The sequence below is a fragment of the Astatotilapia calliptera genome, chromosome 22 (assembly GCF_964374335.1).
Source record: "Astatotilapia calliptera chromosome 22, fAstCal68.1, whole genome shotgun sequence".
NCBI classification, from domain to species: domain Eukaryota; kingdom Metazoa; phylum Chordata; class Actinopteri; order Cichliformes; family Cichlidae; genus Astatotilapia; species Astatotilapia calliptera.
Genome location: NC_137442.1, coordinates 6416507 through 6435954, shown reverse-complemented (window position 1 = coordinate 6435954; position 19448 = coordinate 6416507). Strand labels below are relative to the sequence as shown.

The following is a 19448-nucleotide window of genomic DNA, read 5'->3' as shown; positions in this document are numbered from 1 at the left end:
CTGCAGCTCGTGTCTTTAATAATTCTATCCTAACTGATCATCTAGCGAGATAATGTCACAGAAATAAAAACTGTAAGTAGATTTATAAAAGGAAAAAGACAAGACTCTGCTGTGGCACTAGTTACCAAGGCCTGAGCAAAAGATGCTTTAAGACCTTTAGGTAACAGAAAAATGCAACTACATATGTGGCCAGCTTGCAACAGCACTGCTAGTGTAGTGGTATCATGCAAGACTCCCATTCTTGTGACCTGGGTTCAATTCCCAGGCAGTGCACATAAATCTTATGTGTCCTCTACTTCAGACTTACATCATAAAGTAAACTATGAGTTCTAAGACTGCTCAGTGGGCCATGCCAAATGCATCACATAGCAACAGGACGTTTGGGTTGCTAAATTAGCTGTCTCTAAAGTTAAAGAAAGTTCACCATTGATCAGTCTTCAACTTTAAAGAGACCATCTTACACCTCTTTGACGGTAGCCATTCTGCAACTCTCTGTGAATGGTACTCATGGCCATTGATCAATGGTCATGACAGTTTGCATATTAATGATCATGAAATTGACCTCACGACCCATTATTAGTCAGTGTTGCGATTTTAACTCATTATGCAAGCATACTATTTATAACCTGGGATACATGCAGGCAGCTGAGACTGAATGAGACACTTGGATGAGTGTTGAAACGTTTGTCCCTGAAAATGCAACATCCAGATGATCAGAATCAACCTTCTGGGATTATGGGAGTTCTTATAGTTTAAAAAAAACAAAAAACTAAAGGAGTATCTTGGATAAGAGGTGAAACGTCTTAAAAAACTCAAAGAAGTCCAATTTCCTTCTTTCAAGCTTAAGACTGTTAGTGAATGCATCCAAAAATCCCATTATTGTGACCTGGGTTTTATTCCCAAAACTTCAGAAATCTTTAGACCTTTGTCTACTACTACTGCATATACTTGTGCGTCAGTCTGCATTGCTAGTGTAATGATATCATACAAGACTCCCATTCCTGTGACCTGGGTTTAATTCCCTGGCAGTGCTTTAAGTTACATTTTACGCTTCTTCAAATGCATTTAAGAGTTCAGCATACACAGCTGCTATGCATCTGTAAAGTCAAAGGTTATTAATGTGGCTGAGACACTATTCTCTAGACTTTATGCCTCACATCCTCACAAAGGTGGTACAAGGCAACACGGCCTTGGCAGCAGATGTCTTAAGACCTTTAGGTTGCAAAATGGCCTCCATCAGTCAGACTTTTTTTTCCAGCACATACTACAATCACTTGGCCAGACTGAGAACAGAGAATTTGGAGGCTACAATCACCTGGGAAATGTTGGTCTCCTCTAAAAGGTGTAGTCCCTTTCTAAAAGAAGGCTAGAAATGCATTTGCTTGGGGTGCGCTGCAGAAGCATTTAGCTGGGTGCCACATGTCAAAGTAACATTCACATGAATGTTTGGAGCCAAGGTTTCCAAGCAAAAAATTGCAGAGAGCTTTATGCTGCATAATACTGCAACATACTGTCTTTACCAGACTATCTTGTTACCTGGTCTATGGTCCAATATAGACACAAAAGTCCCATTCGAATGACCTGTGCTCAATTCCAAGGCAGGCAGTAAGTGATGCCTTTAGTTCCTGATTTCCTCATGTGGTGTTTAAGAGTCCACCACTATCCTTCAAACAGATCAGCTGCTCTGTATGTGTATAATAAAAAAGTGATTCATGGGAGTGAGCCACTGATCCATAGACCATATCTGATGCATGCCAAATGCCCAACGTCCTCAGAAAGTCACTGTTCAGTGTCTAAGTACAAGTCTCTTTTAGATTTCTTTGGTTCTGGATTTGATGACGTCTCCTATAGCACCCCTTATTTAGATAGTCCAAGCACATGCCATCCAAGACTTTACTATATATGTTGACTTTAGTGGTGTTTGAGCTCCCTTTTAGTAGTGGTTACCACTTTCACGAAATTATATGCACCTGCTGTGGACCTGGAAAAATAAAATGTCACATATGCTAAATGGTTAATGATTCATCACAACAGCCAGTCATGCAGCACTGCTGGTGTAGTGGCATCATACAAGATTCCCATTCTTGTGACCTGGGTTCAATTCCCAGGCAGTGCAGAAAGTGGTTTGCTTATTTCATGTGTCTGGGTTCTGCAGGAGATGATATGTCTTTTAGTGAGATACTGAACTCTAAAAGTGTCCCAGATGAATCACTGGAACCCGCTTTACGTGCATAAAAAGCATTACACAGACTTGGAGTTGATGTCAAACAATCCTGACCTGTCAAAGAATCAACTCCACGAGTCATCTGAAAGTGTTTTGTGTAGGTTCTTTAGGTCTTATTGGTTGCATTGTGTGCCTTCATTGTTTTTCTAGTGTACTGATGCTTTGGCGCCAACACCCTGAAATTGTCTTAACTCTGGATTGTGGCAGGGAGCATTAGTCTGTTGAAAAAAGAACATACTGCTGCCATGACGGGATGTAAACTGTCTGCAGCAGTGTTTAGGTTGGTGATATGCGCCAAAATAACATTCACATAAGTGCCAGAGTCTACGGTTTCCCAGCAAAACACCATGGACAGCACTGTACCGCCTTCTTCCTCCCACAGTGCCATCTCTCACTGTCCAACTTCAAGAACTTGTTGTTCACTCGCTGTCTCATACATCCCATCCTTGACAGTTGCTATTGTTACATCTCTGTTGCTCACTTCACCTTTCAGTGGTTTCTGTGTTGTAGTTCACTGGTGTAGAACTGGATGAAGTAATTAGAATAAAAATCGGACAGTGTTATCAGAGTTGAAATAATTTGGTAACGTATAACAAGCTGCTGTAAAAATAGCAAAACCTCACTGACACAACTAAGCAGTTCAATTGAGCTGAAAAGCAACGCGTGATTTTTCCATTCCCAGAAAAGGTTACTGTCCTCTGTGACGAACCGATGATTAAACTGCGGTGAACACATAATTTCTCAGTTAAAGTCTTGTTTTCTGGACTCAATATGCGATCACCAATGAAAAAGGTTATGAATCATCCATTTCTGCCCTCTCGTAATTGTTTCTGTAACCTCTTATTTCTGCACTTCTGCAAATTCCATCCCCTTTTCCTGTTTTGCTTTAAAGAACACCCAGTTAAACAGCTCTATGCCAAACCAACACAACCAATATTACCAGACCAACATCTGCCGTCTCAAAGCCCAGCCTTTGGTTTTGATTAAAGTCACACATATTTGCACAATGTGTTTTGGCATGAGCACAGAGGGCCCCCAGTTTCAACCCTGTTGTCTCTTCTTTAGGCTGCAGCTTCAGTCACTCTCTAAGCTCCGGGTTGTCCTTTGGAGGTAAGGCACGACCTACCATGAATTTAAACCGCTCCCTGCTCTTTCTTCTCAGCTTAAACTGCAGTGGCTCCTCACTCTGAGAGGTGACTATAGACGTTTTTGCAAACTAAGAAAAAAGGTTGTCACCATCACAGCGCTAACGCTAGCACTAACAGAAAAATCCTTCAAAGATCTGGCATCTTGAGTTTGAAAACCTTAAGGCCCTACTGGTTTAAGTGAGTCTCAGGCTAGACTCGGGAATACTAAAGCTTTTTTAATATTATGTTTTTCAGTAATGCCTCAGGCCAACCTTTTAAAGGGTGTGGCAGTGTTATGCCCAATGCATTATTTACTTTGCAACTTGGTATCTCATATGTGACCTGGAACACTTTCAGCAGCTGACAGTGGATTACTGGCACCTACTGGAAGTCATTTTAAAAAAAAAACCTGTAACCCACCCACCCACACACTCGCTCGGTCACTTACTTTTCCTTCATTTTACTTTCTAGACTGTTTTCCAAGTTGCACTTTGTGACTCCACTGCAGTTGCATCTCCCCAAGCATACAATCTGATGGCAAACAGATGTTGATTCAGCAGCTGTTTAAATACAGCGACACAATTAAAGCTACGATAACGTGTGAAGGCTGAGTTGTTACCTACTCTGTGTTGTGGCAGGAAAGAAACATCTTCCTTGCGAGAGAGTTCACAAGGGAGCTTAAAACCTCCCCGATATTCTGGTTTTGAAGGCGTGTGGGAAAAGATTTCATTTGGCTTTCATGTTTTTTAAGCCTGCTCATCAGTCAACCATAAAAAATATTTGTTTAATATTCTGCTCATCTCACAGTGCTCAAATTTAAAAACCAGAGCAGTGGGAAACAACAATAGAAAATACAGGAAACATGACTAGTGATGGAATTGCTTACATACATATATGTGTGTGTGTGTGTGTGTGTGTGTGTGTGTGTGTGTGTGTGTGTGTGTGTGTGTGTGTGTGTAAAACTAGCCATAGTGCATGTTTATCACAGCTGTCAGATTAACACAAAAAAAATTAAAAGCATTAGAAAATCTCAAATGGGCTTGTTCCTAATACAAATTAAAATTTCATGCATGATGCACCACCTTTGTCCTGCAATTAAATCATTTATTATTATTTAAAAAAACAGTTGTCCAAGTTATTCAAACTTCAGGTTAAAAGAAACGTGCGCCACACATAGAACAAAACAGTGTTTCAACAGTAAAAAGTTGAATAAAGTTTTACCAGGATCAAAGAACAGTTTTCCCAGAGGTTTGCAGGATGCAGGCCAGAAAGGGAACAATCCAGTCAGTCTGAACTACACCCCCCAAATCTATCCCTCAGTCAGCATCTACCCAGGATGAAAGGCTTGCCTCGTGTCTCTAATCTAAGCTTCCTCATCTCTTTCTCTTTCTGTGACGCTGAAATCAATCTCAGTACGTCACACTGAAGGATTTACCAGTGTCTAAAATTAATCTGGAGGACAAAAGCAGGAGGAGAGAAGAGAGAGAAGGATTGAGGAGTTTTTTAGCTTCAGTTAAAGGGGAATATTCCCTTCTACTCTTCACCCTTTTGTGTGTGTGTGATTAAAAAAGAGAACCTTGTTACCTCTGAGATCATAAAATACAGCAGTAATAACTCTTTATGATCCAGCTGTGCCAAATGTCATATTTAACTGACACCACTTTAAAGTGGCAGCTCTCTGGAATTTTGAGATTGTCCTCCTTGAATAAAATGATAACTTGTTGTGCATCTCTAACGGTAGGAACTAAGAGGCAAGGCAAAGAGGCGAGGATAAGAATCGAGGATGTACAAAGTGATAAATGAGAAATGGGCCTTAGGATGGCACGGCAGGATAAAAACATTAATGTTATCCCCCCTCAGCTGCTCTGTAAGATTAGCTCGCTGCTCTGCAGACCTCTGATAAGTTTTACTGCTGGTCATTTTGTATGATATGCTTCATTGAGAAGAATCAAAAACATGTCAGTGATATTGTGTCTGTGAAGGTTCTCCGTCATCCAGGTCATCGTAGTCAAAGGAGCTTGCAAAGAAAAGCGTCTGGACTACTTTAAGTTGCTTGAAGACGTTTCACCTCTCATCCGAGAAGCTTCTTCAGTTCTAAGGTCAAATGGCGGCGAGTCCCAGATTTATACCCAGTGGGAGTGTCCCCCCAAAGAGGGACAAAAGGTCAGTGATATTGGTTTCTCACCTGATTTTAATGTTATTGCAGACAATGAAGGTAAAGTCGTTAACCTGTTAGATCATGTGTAAGTAAGAGCTCTGCCCCTATGTTTCCCTGTCTGCTCGTCTCTCTGTCTACGAGTCTATGTCTGAGTGATTCTCATGTCCCAGTTGTAGTGACTTCCTCCTTTGTTTTGACAACTGATCTTCCTTGTTTCCTTGTTGTTTTGCTTTCTTTGTCTCTCCATCTCTGCTATTTTTTTAACTCTTCTCACATGTGTCTCGTCTTGTCTTTGTTTACTCTCCAGTTGCTTCCTCCTCTTCCCCTGAGTTTTTCCTTGAGCTTTAGTTTCCTCTGTTGTGTTCCTGCTTTCTGGCTGCACTTAGTCTTTGGACTATATTTTGGACTCAGCCCGCTCTTCCTCAGCAGCGCCCTTTGTTGTTTACACCCACTAGCAAGTTCATTAAAGAACCTGTTTTTTTGCAACCTCCCTCCTTGCCTCTGTGTTGTCTTGCATTTGGATCCTCGCTTTGAACTGACAGTAAACGATAATGGGTTATGATCCAGGTTTCCAGGCCATGCGAGACAAAACATTTCCTGAATACAGACCAATGGGTGATGTCAAAGCTCGCTACATTAATCTTTATATACAGTGGCACTGAAACGCATTTCATTTTGGTGAAATTTACCCAAAGCCATCACATTTCTTCCCATTAAAATGTCACAAGACAAACCCCTTCTGCAGCCTTCTGCCCCTGCAGTGGTTGCCATGCCTCCCCACTCTGATGCAGGGTCATGTGAGAGACCGGGAAGTCAGATTGATTAAACAAGCTGCCGGGATAATGTGATCATGTATCAGTCAGCCCACACGTTTAGCTCCATAATTCTTTCTCCATGGCAGCCTGTCTCCTCTCCAGCTTTGGCCTTTTGAAGTTTCACAAATCCACCCCCTCCTCCTCACCAAGCCTTCTCCTCTTCCTCCTCCTCCTCTTCCATTCCTCCATTCATCCTCCTCCATCATCTTCACCCTGTGTGTCCCTCTGTCCATCGTGGCTTCCAGCTCCCCTTCACCCTTAATAACTACTCTCACCCTGTCTATCCTGACCTCCAGCATTCCTGCGGCCTCGATGACTCCCCACACCTCCTCCATCCACCCCCCTCTTGCTGCTTCTTCCCATCATTAGGCATTTTAACCCAATCCCTTCTCCTCCTCTATTAGTTGGCTCTGTAGCTGTTGCTTTGCTAATGGCACTCCAAGGGAGCACGGCGATAATACTGTTGGCTTTAATTAAAGACATTAAAGGCCTGGAAAGTCACAGAGCCCCCGGGATGATATGTTCTGTTCTCACACCTCCCGAAATACTTCTCTCTTCTCTTCTCCATCACTTTTTTCTTCTCTTTCCTTTGCTATTGCTCATTTGATTCTTTTATTTTTGCGCTGAATCTCGAGCTCCCTCATTTCCCCTACAGCTACTATCTCTTCCTTCCTGTTTCAGTTTCTTTTGCTGTTCATTCATTTTACTTTCCCTTCTTCCCAGTATCCCTTTGCTTCTCTTCCATTAAGTCCTTTTTTCCTCGCCATCTTTACCTTTTCATGTCTTTCTTCCCGTGACTACCTGCAGCACGCTCTTGGCACACAGCTCGTAGATGGCTTCATTAGTGTTGATGCTTAGGACGTTGTTTACCGGTAATTAGTGTTTTCCTTGTGAGTTTGGTTCACATCACAAGACTGTTGTCGATTTTCAAGAAACCAGTACGGCTCCATGGTCTTGTCAGAAGGCGAGCACTGATACCTTAAATTTAAAAACAGAGCACAGGTACTGCGTGACTTCTGTAGATTTTGTTTGTTTGTGCATGTCTTCGTGTTTGGATTACCTGGATTTACTAATGCATTTATAATCCAAACCAAATAGCTTCAAGTTAGTTCTCCCAAAGCTCTCAAATATAGTGCTGAAAATAAAAAACTACTCAGGACCTCAGACTGGATTAAAGTATCTCCACAAATTCACCATCTCAGCTGGTTAAATTTCATTTCCAGAGTGCCTGCTAGCTTTAGTGCATGCTATTCATACAATACATGGAGCAGCATTGTGTGCTTTAATGCTACCTCCTTCAAATTTCTGCGTGCGTGTGCTTGTATTAATAGAAGACGTGGACATTCAGCTACAAACTAATAGCAACTGTATCTCACACACACATAGAGCCACGTGCACACATCCACATGCACACACCCCTTTATAGGGAAAGTTGTGCACTTCAAGGCATTGATTAGTCTGGCTGTTGGTGCTTCCCTGCATCTCCATTTAGCCATTATTGGAGGCACATCTGCTCTCTATGAGCCGAGTCCTGTTTATATCCCCATCATACACAATGCAAATACACACACACAAACACACAGGGACATACAACACCTTGGCAGATCTGGAAACAGGCGCGAATGCAAGTACACACACAGACAATCCCAGAAGCGAACTCATGCATGTCAACATCTACATGGACGCACATGCATTTGCATACACACACACCTCAAGGAGAATCACAATGGGAGCGAGGCACTTTCCGATCATCTCACATCAGCTCAACACCCCCCCATAAATAGAAAAACTGGCTCAGCACCGCAGGGAAGAAAACAACATTTGGAGAACAGATTAAAGTGGGGGTTTCTGAGCGTGGAGGTGAGCACATGAGCACATGTGTGGCGTTGTTTTATATATTGTGTATTACATTGCGTAAGGACATTCTAGTGAGGCTCATGGGTCATATGAGGATGAAACTTTTTCTTTCCTCAATGCACTTTACATTTTGTGTCGGCCTGCAAACGCATGTCTGGATGTGTTAAACTACTTGTATCAGTGTTATCTTGTGTGTGTGTGTGTGTGTGTGTGTGTGTGTGTGTGTGTGTGTGTGTGTGTGTGTGTGTGTGTGTGTGTGTGTGTGTGTGTGTGTGTGAGAGAGAGACAGAGAGAGAGGGAATGAGTGAGTGTCTTGGAATAAGGAAGACTGAGTCACCCTCTGGCTTGCCATCTTTATCCCTGGCACCCCTTTCTCTGTTTAGCCCTGCAGCAGTGACGATGAGAAGTCCTCTCAATTCAATCAAACAACATGAAGGGAAAACCAAAGAAAAAAGAAAAAAAACACACAGAAAACAATTAACTTTGACAGAGAAAGGAGCAATGAGGGGAGCCTTGGAGTTTAGGTGGAATTGGAGAAGGGATCAAGGGAGTAAATAAAGAAAGGTTAAAAGAGGGATATAAAAGAGATGGAAAGAAAGTAAGCACACTTAGAAATATGTTCAGTGGTTTAAGCCAAATGCTCAGAAAGCAAATTTAATATATTCTGAGTACCGTCACATGGTCACACACCACTTTGCTATATTTGGAGCCATAAAGGTGCTCATGGGAAAAGGTAAAAAATACAGAAGTCGTTACAATTATTTGCATGCAAACACAAATGTTCCTCAGAGCTACATTTTGCAATGAACACCTGCAACTCTGTAAATGGTCTTCTGAGTAACAAACCCTCTAATCCTCTTTCCATAATTATCTTTACACAGAATGTGTGATAGAGTTAACGGGGTTTGCAATTTGCCAGGACACTCCTTGAACATAACATAACACAACTAAAAATTGGCCGGGGCTTTGAAGCATCAGTTCAACAGCAGACTAGTATTTGTTCACTCGCATAACCGCATGTGCTGCACTGGTAGTTAACTGAAAACACAAGGGGACCAGTAGGGTGTACTGACACGCTTGTTTCCCCCGCCATAGTGCTTTCTGAATGTTGTGCATTGCTGCGCACAAAGAGGAAATAAAGACCAGGTTCACGCAACATAATGACTTTACATGCTCATCACTATAGAGGCAGTCCACACAGCAACAATGTTGTATTATGGCAAAAAGCGGGCCCAAAGAGCAGACTCGGACAACGGCAGAAAGGTTTGTACTGTTTGCGGTGAAAGAATGAATTGTTAATGGGTTCAGACAGTTGGTGGACAAATTCAGAGACACTTTGGACTGGTACACGGAAGCTCTGTTAGACAGAAGACAAGCGATTACCTGGAACCCAAGAGGATGATGAGAATAATGAGAGTGAACCAGAGGTCTTGGTTGCATTGGAAGTGAGGGGAGGCTCAGAGGGAGTGTGAAGGTAGCTGGCGAGTATCAGACAGGTGGCGGAAGAAAGCGCTTGAAGAGCGGGCAGGCAGGTGAGCGGCTAAGTACTTTCTTTGACAGACTACATGGGGCTGGTGAGTAGTTCTGGGAGTTTCTGGAGGCAACAAGTGAACAGGTTTCCAGGTAAGGTGTGTGAGGAGGTTCAGAACTGTTAACATAGCTGCAACAACAATATGGGAAAGAACAGTTGGAACCTCCAGCCTGACACAGTCCACACATATTATTTCCAGATAAAAGGTGGGAGTGGGAAGGACTGCTCAAATGGGGGAACTCCATCCAAGGCAAGAGCAAGGAGCCAACTGAGCATTTCCACCCGAGGCTTCAAAACACAGAAACAAAAAAATGATAAAAAGCAGATCATCAGACAATCAACTGCTCCACAGGAGAAGCATCTAAGAAGGCAGGCTAAAGTAAACAGAGCAGAGTTTTAAACAAACAAGAATCTTTTAAAAAGTTATTTTCAAACTCTGTAAACAAGAGTTTAACAGCTCTGAACTTGACACACCACTTCAGATGTCCAGTGAAAGTTATTCGGTTATTTCAGTGCAATGCTTTGAATTTCATTTAATGTTTTTTTTTTTACTTCTTCCAAGAAGGTTGTGGTAGGTCTTTGGTAGTGTTTGCGTGTTTTAAATTAATTCCAATAAAACTGTGTAGGGGTGTAGAGTGGGGTCATGTTGACGGTCCATTGAAACTTGGCTTACATCTACCAAAGTCTTCAAGGTCAGGTAAATAATTTATTGGTTTAAAACGGAAAAAAATGCTTCTACCTCCAAACTATGATTACAAGTGTGTTGTGTATAGTTAACACATAACGTATTGTGTAAAGATTTCAAATGTGTCACATTTGGTCAGTAGATTGATATGAAGGTCATAATTGTGGTATCTAGAGCTGTGTTTCATACAAGAATAGAAATACTATTTTACTATTACTCTTGTAACTTAGAAACTAGGATTCTTACAAGTCTTTTTTTTAATTAACAACATATAGGTACATGAAATATGTTGTTATTAACTCAGACAGATCCATATTTTCATCTCTCCACAGGAATACTTTCTCACGAGCTCCAGGTTTCCTGCGCAGAGACAAACTGAAAGTAAGTCGAGGTCACAGAGTCAAACATGCAGATTTCAGAAGCAACAATTCCACCAACTGTTTCCAGTCTAACAATCAGACAGCTGATCACAAAATTACTCACAGGTGAGTTAATCATCCCAGGTGCATGGAGCTGAAAGGTGGGGAAGCAGCAGAAAGACCCATCCCTGGAGCACAAGGCATGGTTACCTCACACGCACATATATACAACACACATTGTTGACTGTACACCAATCCATCCAACCAACGTCATTGTCAGGTATGACGGGGGTAACAGAAGTAGAGAATTTGTCCTGTTGGTGTTTGTTTTAACCGTATCAGATGATTTTCACGATTTGACTACTCTCAGCTTCTGCTAAATTGTTGATTTAACTAAAGAACTCGTCATGGACTTGAGGAGGCACAGAGTGGTCCACTCCCCTTTCATTTTAAATGGAGAACAGGTGGAATCTGTCTCCACCTTCAGGTTTCTGGGCACCTACATTTCCATGGATCTCACCTGGATCCACAACACCATAAAGAAGTCCTGAGGAGGAAGAACCTGGACCAGAAGCTGCTGCTGGCTTTCTATCGGTCCTCAGTGGAGAGTGTGCTCTCCTACTGCCTGGGTGTTTGCTACGCAGGGACCACAACCGAGAACTGAAAGGTTGCACAGAGGGTAATTAACACCACCTTTATAAAAAAATAAATCACTGGCTGCCCTCTGCCACCCCTGGAAGCCATCACCAAATCCTCCTGTCTCAGGAAAACCAGGGCGGTCACAGGTGATCCCTTGCACCCTGGCTGCCTGTTTGACCCGCTGCCCTCTGGTGAGTGCCTCAGGTCAGTCAGGTCCCACACCTCCAGACTCACAAACACCTTCTTCCCCTGGGCCATTCGCACTGTTAACAAACACTACCCCCCACCTCACCAATCTGAGCCATGGTCTTAGTAACCTTCATCGCTCAGGCCACTCACACACAGACTCTTTCAGACCAAGTCTTTTATACATTGAAGCACTTTGCAACCTGTTCTCAAATGTGTGCCTCCCTCCTGTTTTGTATATATTCATCTTGAATGAATATATTTTTCCTTTTTCTTATTTATTCCTGCTGTCTTACTATTTATGTTTTATTCTGCCACAGTTGGCATGGAGCACCCATTATGTGCATACATGTGCAATGAAAATAAAGGACTATTCAATTCTATTCTACAACAGAAAAAGAGAAAATGAGTGAGTCGGCCAGGAGAACCTTGACAGTGTATTCAAATGGGTTTCAACAGGGCAAATAACAAAAGCCTGCAATTTGCACCTATTTCTATTGCACTACAATTTTCTTATAGTACAATTAAAAAGAACAAACAAACATACAGAAAATACAGCACTATTCACACTGAAAGTAAGTCCTACACAGAGCGTGAGCTGCCTCGGCGGGTCTGTGCTCTCAGAGTGCTACGTGTTGGTTTCTGGTTTTGACTGATTTTAAAAGAGCTCTTACGTGTACTGCTGTTTTATTATTTTAACAAGTCTACTTAATGCAAACAGCAACAAATTTATGAATGCTAGAGTGAACTGCTGAATCCCACATGAAAAAAAATTCAGATTCTAATTATTATTAGTTTCTGTCTGATCTTTGCTCACAGTCACTCTTTACACTAGCTTACACAAAGCGCAAACAGGCCTATTCATTTATATCCTCTGTATTGGACATTTGTTTTTGGTCTTTATCTTTTGACTTATTTGAGCTGCCCTAAGTCCTGATGTACTAAATAGAGGACATCCTGGGCTTTCCATTGATATCTCATGTGTTCGGCGGCCTCTTTTAGTTCAATGGGAAGATTCTTTTTTCCATTTCTCAGGAGGTTAAATAATATGAATGCAGTGTTGCTGATTAGTGTAAGTTAACAGAATTTGGGGTGAATTTAAAAAAAAAAGACACAATCTGCCTGTTTAAAGCAAAATAGAGTCAAAGCTGCATTGAGCTATATCAAATAAAATCAAAGCAACCTTATCATTCATAATCTGATCTCGAATCTGCACGAATTGCTGCACAGCCAGACAATAATTTAGACACACCAGAAATCCATCCAACCAAGAGCAGAATCTAAGCTGACTGAAAATGAGCCTAAATTGAAATTTCACTGAGTGAACCAACTCAGAGTTAATATCTGACTATGCTCTTATATCTTTTCCACAGACTCAGTGCTGGTGCTCGGCCCAAGACTGGAATCAGTGACATCAGAGATTCTGAGAGTTTGCCATTGTCAGGACAGGCCTGGTTTTGGGCCAGCTCATCTTTCACCCCCACCCACAGGCAGAGTTTGTTGGATAACTGTGCGTCAGCTGTCATACATGTTCACCATCATCTAACTTATTTGCAGTATACATGGACCAGCTCATCCTTTCACTTCCTACCTGACTGTTATCCCTTATTTAGTGTGAAATCCCTTGCACATTGTAAGCTGAAGCCTCCGCAGCATTCATTCTGCTGGTTTCATTGTGGTTCTTTGTGTTTATAAAGATAAAATGGGAGGCAGAGCCTTCAGCCATCAGGCCTCTCTCATTTGGAGCCAGCTCCCAGTTTGAATTCAAGATGCAGAGATCTTCTCTACTTTTAAAATTAGAGCCAAGACTTTTTGAAGGCACTTTGTGATAAATGTTATATTTAAGGCTGGATCATATGGTCCTGAGCCATCCCTTTATTATGCTGATACTGGCCGAGAATTCTGCATCACAATGTAATACTCTTATTTGTTGGCATCTTAAGCAGGACAATTGGAGGACGAACTGGCAGAAAGGCAAGGATCCCAGGGAGCAGAGGGAGATTCGGCAAACAGCGAGCAGGCAGCTTTCAGGTAAGTCTGTTCTTATTTTATTGGTGCAGCATCCAGCTGGAGGGTCTGCGTTAGAAAATGCGAAGTGACCATTAAACTTAGAATTGCAAACACAGAGGAAACACACAGGTTTCTGGTAGACAACTGGAGAACAAAGAAGGGTTACAGGATGAAAAATAAAAGAAGTATAAGACACAACAGGCTTAATTACCACCGTCGTGGTGACTAGCAGAGAGTAGCAGCACAAGCCAGTAATACCATGAGCTGGGAGAAAGACTGTTATCTTTTCCCCCTGCTTTCTCTTTTCTCTTTCCCCTCATCAGCTGTAACAGATGGCTGCCTCACCCTGAGCCTGTTTATGCTCCAGGTTTCTTCCTATTAAAAGGGAGTTTTTCCTTCCCACGGTTGTGAAGGCTCACAGAGAGCTGTTTGGGTTTTAGGGCCTTTAGCAGGGGTGTCCAACTCCAGTCCTTGAGGGCTACTGTCCTGCAGCTTCTAGATGCATTCTTGTTCCGACACACCTGAATCAAATGAATGGCTTGTTACCAGGCCTTTGCCAAACTTGATGGCATGCTGGAGAGGTAATCCAATCATCTGATTCAGCTGTGTTGGAGTAGGAATGCATTTAAAAGCTGCAGGACAGTAGCTCTCAAGGACTGGAGTTGGACACGCCTGCCTTACAGTATAAAGCACCTCAAGGCAACTGTTGTTGTAATTTTAGCGCTGTGTAAATTAACGTAAATTAAACTGAATCCTGCAAAAAAAGCTCCTCCAACTCCTCCCTGGACACTGAGCACACCTGAGCTGGTCAACACAAAAGGCTTTAACAGAACCGTTTTTATTTTCCTGGCATGTCTGCCCACCCTACACCACTTCTGTATTCTCCAAGCATCCAGCCCCCACCCCACCACCTGCTACCAAAACAGAAACAAAAGAGCATTCGAATCACTAATTGAAACTCCAGCTCCGATCCAGCAGCCACAGCTTGATCTACAGATAATTCCCTGTCGTCACATTGGCCAAGCACTAACTTCTTCTGGCCTAAAACCCTCTCACCTGCAATCACTTACCTGCTCCAAGCCTTCGCCCTATTGAATTTCTGTGATAGTTCATTAAACCTTTTAAAACTGATTATTGATGTCTCGCTTCTGCTTTTGAGCCTAAAAATACGTTGGTTAATGAGCTGCTGCAAGAAATTAATGACTTTGAGCCTATACAGATTCTAACTAACCTACACTTAGAAACACTACATGAGGAAAAAATGACTTAATTTAGGCCTTTCATTTTCTACGTATATATCTCACAATACAATTAATTTGATTATATTAACACATGCAATGCTCATCTGTAGGAGTGTGTAGCCTTTTTTTTTATAGCCACAGTTTACAGATGTGTGATTGTGCCTTGGCTGCGAAGCTTTCTTGAGAACCATAAACAAAGAAATGATATCAGTTAAATAGATAAATGAAAATAGTGTATGTACAGCCATCTTCATGGAGTTTTAGACCATCTGAGTCACCAAATATTGTAAAAGGTAAAACTTCTCGGCTGGCTCTAATTTTTTCACACCCACTCAGGTCCTGTTTGAGGGTTATGAACGCTAGAAAGTTAGAAGCAGGCTTATATTAAAGTTATGATAAGGGTCTGACAGTTAGTTGTGATGGTTAAACTTGGCTTGTGAATGCATCAGTGTCAATGAATGTCCTCACAAAAACAGAAAGACAAACATGCCTATATACTCCAGCTTTTGGTGCAGCAGCAACATAATTTCCGAGCTGAGATATTCTGAGTTTTATCTACCCTAAAGACTGATACAGCCATTCTACAGCACTAGCTGTATGAGTCTTGTAAGGGAAATGTCAGACGTCTGAAACACCGGATGATGTTAAGGGCAGAATCTCATTCTCTGTGAAGTCAGGGTACGATGGACAGAATTTTCTGGCACATTTGCCAGAGAAAGTCCCTAATATATGTGTTCCGGAATAAATCAGAATTTCAGGGTCTGAAGGTAAAAAGACCAAATCAGCTGAGCTCATGCAGTAATACTAATGCTGTCCTGAGAGGGATTAAGAGAAAAATAATGCAGGAGAGAGAAGCAACAGTGGACACGAACAAGCTGAAGGTGGGTAAAGTGAACATGAGAGGCAGCATGACATATTCATAATAACATATTTTTGAATGTAGCTAGTAGTTTAGTAGGAGAAATGTGTATTTCATCAGTCTTTTACATTGATGCCACCTGTCAGCATATGCACGCAGAGCTTTTTATCCACAGCAAATTGCCATTCAGGTGTGTCCCAGTCAATCCAAGAACAGGAGTTATTAACGTCTATGAATACCGCACGTCAGGAAGACCATTTCAAAACTCACCTCTGCAAGACAGCTTAATTGTTTCCAATTATCAAAACATGTTGGCACAGGTGTCGGTTCTCAAAAGAAGTGTGCAGAATTGTAAGTGCTGTATCCAAACACGCACAAAAATCTGTCTCAGCAGCACTGATGCAGAGCTATCGTAACAATTTACATAATTCATAGACACAGTGCCGAAATAACAGGACCTCACTCGCAATGCAAAGAAATATGATCACTGCTACAGAAAATTTAACCGAGGAACTCAAAGGGAAGCAAGAGTTCAGTTCAGGCGGTGTCTTCCTTTTCGCTTTTAAAAGTTACAGCCGACTTATAATACAAAGAGACTCTTTAGGCGGTGTTACTGTGGCACCTCAGTTTCTGCTCCTTCATCTCTGAGCACTCGGCTGCCTCCTGACATGACCTAAGAGGAATATACAGTATAACAAGAGTGCTCGTGGAGTTCAGCTGCCATTTGTTGTCTCATTAGTCTGCTTTTTGTGCTTCTCTGTCTCCCAGCTAGTGCGTTACTTTGGCACAACCATAAACAGACTCTCCCTCTCATCAACATCATCATCGAGCTCCAAGAGCCGCCATACAAGCCTTAATGATTTGTAGCTCTTTGTTTCTTCATAAAAGTTTTCGCGAGCAGACAGACTTTAACGTCACCGGGGAGGGGACGGGGTGTTTATTTAGTTCATTATCAATGACCGATAACATTACCAAGCTGACATTTCTATCTCTAAAAGTCTCTGTCAGTGCCTAGACTAGAGGAGTCACTGAGGATTTGCTTCATTAAAAACATAATTTAGAGGGAATAGAGACTCATTCCCACCCACACTCCCAAGTGGCAGATTGTAGTGATAACAGGACAAGATAAAGCAAGACTAAACAATGACTAGACAGAAATTATTGTTATATATTACACCTCCACACATAGGTTTTTGCATAAAATCATCTGTGCAGAAAAGCAACAAAGCTTAAAATCATTCAGTAATGTTTGTTTTTGAAAAGATGGCAAAAGACGGGATGTAAACAATCCTGATGTCACGCTAATCTCAGAGTTCTCACAAAGTGGAAGTTGAGATAGTACAGCCATGTCTCCAATTCCTCAGGCTTCATCTTGCAAGGTACAGTTCCAGGAATCCACGGATAAGGAAGACAACATCCCAAAATGAACAGCAAGCAACAGGAAAGCCACTTTTTCACTGGAGAAATGACGACTTCAAAAGGGGTGAAGAAACAAGTGGTTGCTTGTGCAGTAGTGGTCTACTGTACACAAAGCAGTCCAGTTACTCAAGATTACATCTTCACTTCAGAAGGAAGACCGAAAACTCTATGGGGCTTTAAACGTGGGTTAAAGTTCAAATCATGATGCAGTTCCTCTCAAATTTTAACATTGAAGGGGATGAAAAACATGACCGATCACATCAGATAAATATATTTATAAGGAAATGCTGTTAAAAGGCCAAATTATTCATGCTTTGTTTTGCTGATGGTTTCTAATTTTTGCTCAGCCCTGCAACATTTTAATGGAGACATGAGAGTAAGCCGGTTTTTCCGTTATATAAGATCTTACAGAGTATGTAAAGTGCTTGAGTGCTGTAAAGAGCACTATAGAAGCCAAGTAAAATGTATTACTCTTGCCGTTCTTTTCCTTTATGCTGTGGATTTGATTCAAGCCTCGATTAAGTTGATCTGAAGATGTTTCTACTAAGCACCTCCCCGCCATTACCAGCTTTTATGATGAGCATTGATTCTGAGGCATGGTGCTTCCTCTATGCTTACTGTAACAGTTTCAAAGGATGGTTAACGGCTTACAGTATCTGCACTCCACCAATACCGCACTCTGCCGCCCATAATTACCAATCTTTCAAGTAAGCAGATCTGCACTGTGCCTCATAATCAGTTCTGCACTGTAAAGATCCACGATAATATAAACTTGTGGCTGGCGATGCGACGGAGAAATTGCACAGGAGCCGGGGTATTGATTTCATTCATCTCCGCTGGTGCTGGGACTTGTAAACAGGTGTCTGCTGATTCTGTTATGGCGTTGTCGCACGCTTTGCAGGTAATGCACTGGAAGAATAACGTGAGGAGACACATCAAGGTCACCTTCCCTTTCAGCAGTTACCACAGAGGTGCATCTTAACTGCCTCGCTGTCCCCGCGGCCAGCTGTGCAGCGCTGGTTGCAGTGGCCAGGTGTGAATGAATGTGAAGTGGCTGTGTGAGTGTGTACCAGACCGTGGCTGATAGAAAACATGTGCACCTCAAAAAACTTTCCCTGGTGAGTAGCATGGTAAAAGAGCATTTTAAACATCAATAGATCACTGTCAGGGTAATTACAAACACTTGGTGTAATTACCATTAGCAGATGAGACCACAGAGGAGACAACTGTCTGCAACTCACACGTGCAGAGGTGTTGATGATGCTGGTCTTTTTAAAAAAGCTGCAGAGGGTTCACAACTGATATTTAGATATAATTGCAGCTAATTTTCATAACCAATTCATGTATCTATTTTTTTTTCATTTACTGGTATTTGAAAAAGGGGGTGAAAAAAGGGCTATAACAATTTCCCAGAGTAATAAATTTCTATTTTTTGTCCAAAACCCAGCCCCGTTTAATTCATGAGAAATAAAAGCAGGAAACTCTGAAACCGCAGTATAGAAGTAGCAAATGTCATGCACCCGCTAAGTGTGTAGTTGATCAAAAGGAAGCAAATCATCTAATTGTGTCAGAGCTGGTTCTTGAAAGCAGACAAGCAGAATAAATGTGTTTTTGCTCATATCAGGAAGAATATACGACGTTTATGATCCTTTCACTTTAAAAACAAACGTGACTCCCTGTGAAAACAGGAATGCTCATCAGTCTGCCAGTCTTGTCCATTTAATTACATCTGAATGTTTATTAAACTTGCATGACAACTGAAATTAATGATGTCATGTTACCAGCCTGAAATATTTATGCACTTTATCTTTAATCATTATTTAATTGATCTTCTCTATTAGTTGTAATTTATGCACATATGCTCCATCGTGCTGCTATTCATCTTGTTATCTTGTTGTGATGCTGGCTGCAGATATCCAGAGATGTCCTTTTAGTACCCGACTCGTGTATTCTTCTCTCTGCCCTCGGTGTTTCCTCATATTCATATAAATAAGTTCTACACTGCAGCAGTTGAGAACGATAGCAGACCACAGGCACACAATCATGTACAGTAGTATATAAGCCAGTATCCATAATTAATATTCCCTGAAGAAAGTAGTGCAGCAGCACTCTTCATATTCAAGTCGAGACGTGATAAAGACAAGTGTGGAGAAAGTGCGAGAAAACAAAAGCACTGATTACACTTTCCCTGTCAACAACTGTGAAACACAAACAGGTCTTATATTTTAATTATCTTTCATTTGATACTGCAGCGTCTCAAGCAGAGGCCGGTCTAATTAAAAAAGAATTTTTATCCAAGTTTATGGGGTTTCTTTTCTTAAACACACTCAGCAATAGG

The 19448-nt window shown here is 41.7% G+C and overlaps 2 long non-coding RNA genes and 2 other non-coding genes across 5 annotated transcripts; 3 read left to right on the top strand and 1 right to left on the bottom strand.

Annotated features, from left to right (window-relative positions):
* The first annotated feature begins 202 nt into the window (after positions 1-202).
* trnag-ccc (transfer RNA glycine (anticodon CCC)) lies at positions 203-273 on the top strand. Its single transcript has one exon. It is a non-coding gene; the product is annotated as a tRNA-Gly (tRNA).
* Positions 274-2045: 1772 nt separating this feature from the next.
* trnag-ccc (transfer RNA glycine (anticodon CCC)) lies at positions 2046-2116 on the top strand. Its single transcript has one exon. It is a non-coding gene; the product is annotated as a tRNA-Gly (tRNA).
* Positions 2117-11906: 9790 nt separating this feature from the next.
* Positions 11907-17587, top strand: LOC113015232 (uncharacterized). 2 transcript variants are annotated; one of them, XR_013904637.1, is made up of 3 exons: positions 11907-13091; positions 13528-13612; positions 17056-17587. It is a non-coding gene; the product is annotated as an uncharacterized LOC113015232 (long non-coding RNA). The 2 variants fall into 2 exon arrangements; XR_013904636.1 differs by lacking the exon at positions 11907-13091 and having other exon boundaries at positions 13113-13612.
* Positions 13411-14102, bottom strand: LOC145423587 (uncharacterized). Its single transcript, XR_013904638.1, has 2 exons — positions 13937-14102; positions 13411-13657 (listed from the first exon to the last, which is right to left on the bottom strand). It is a non-coding gene; the product is annotated as an uncharacterized LOC145423587 (long non-coding RNA).
* Positions 17588-19448: the final 1861 nt, after the last annotated feature.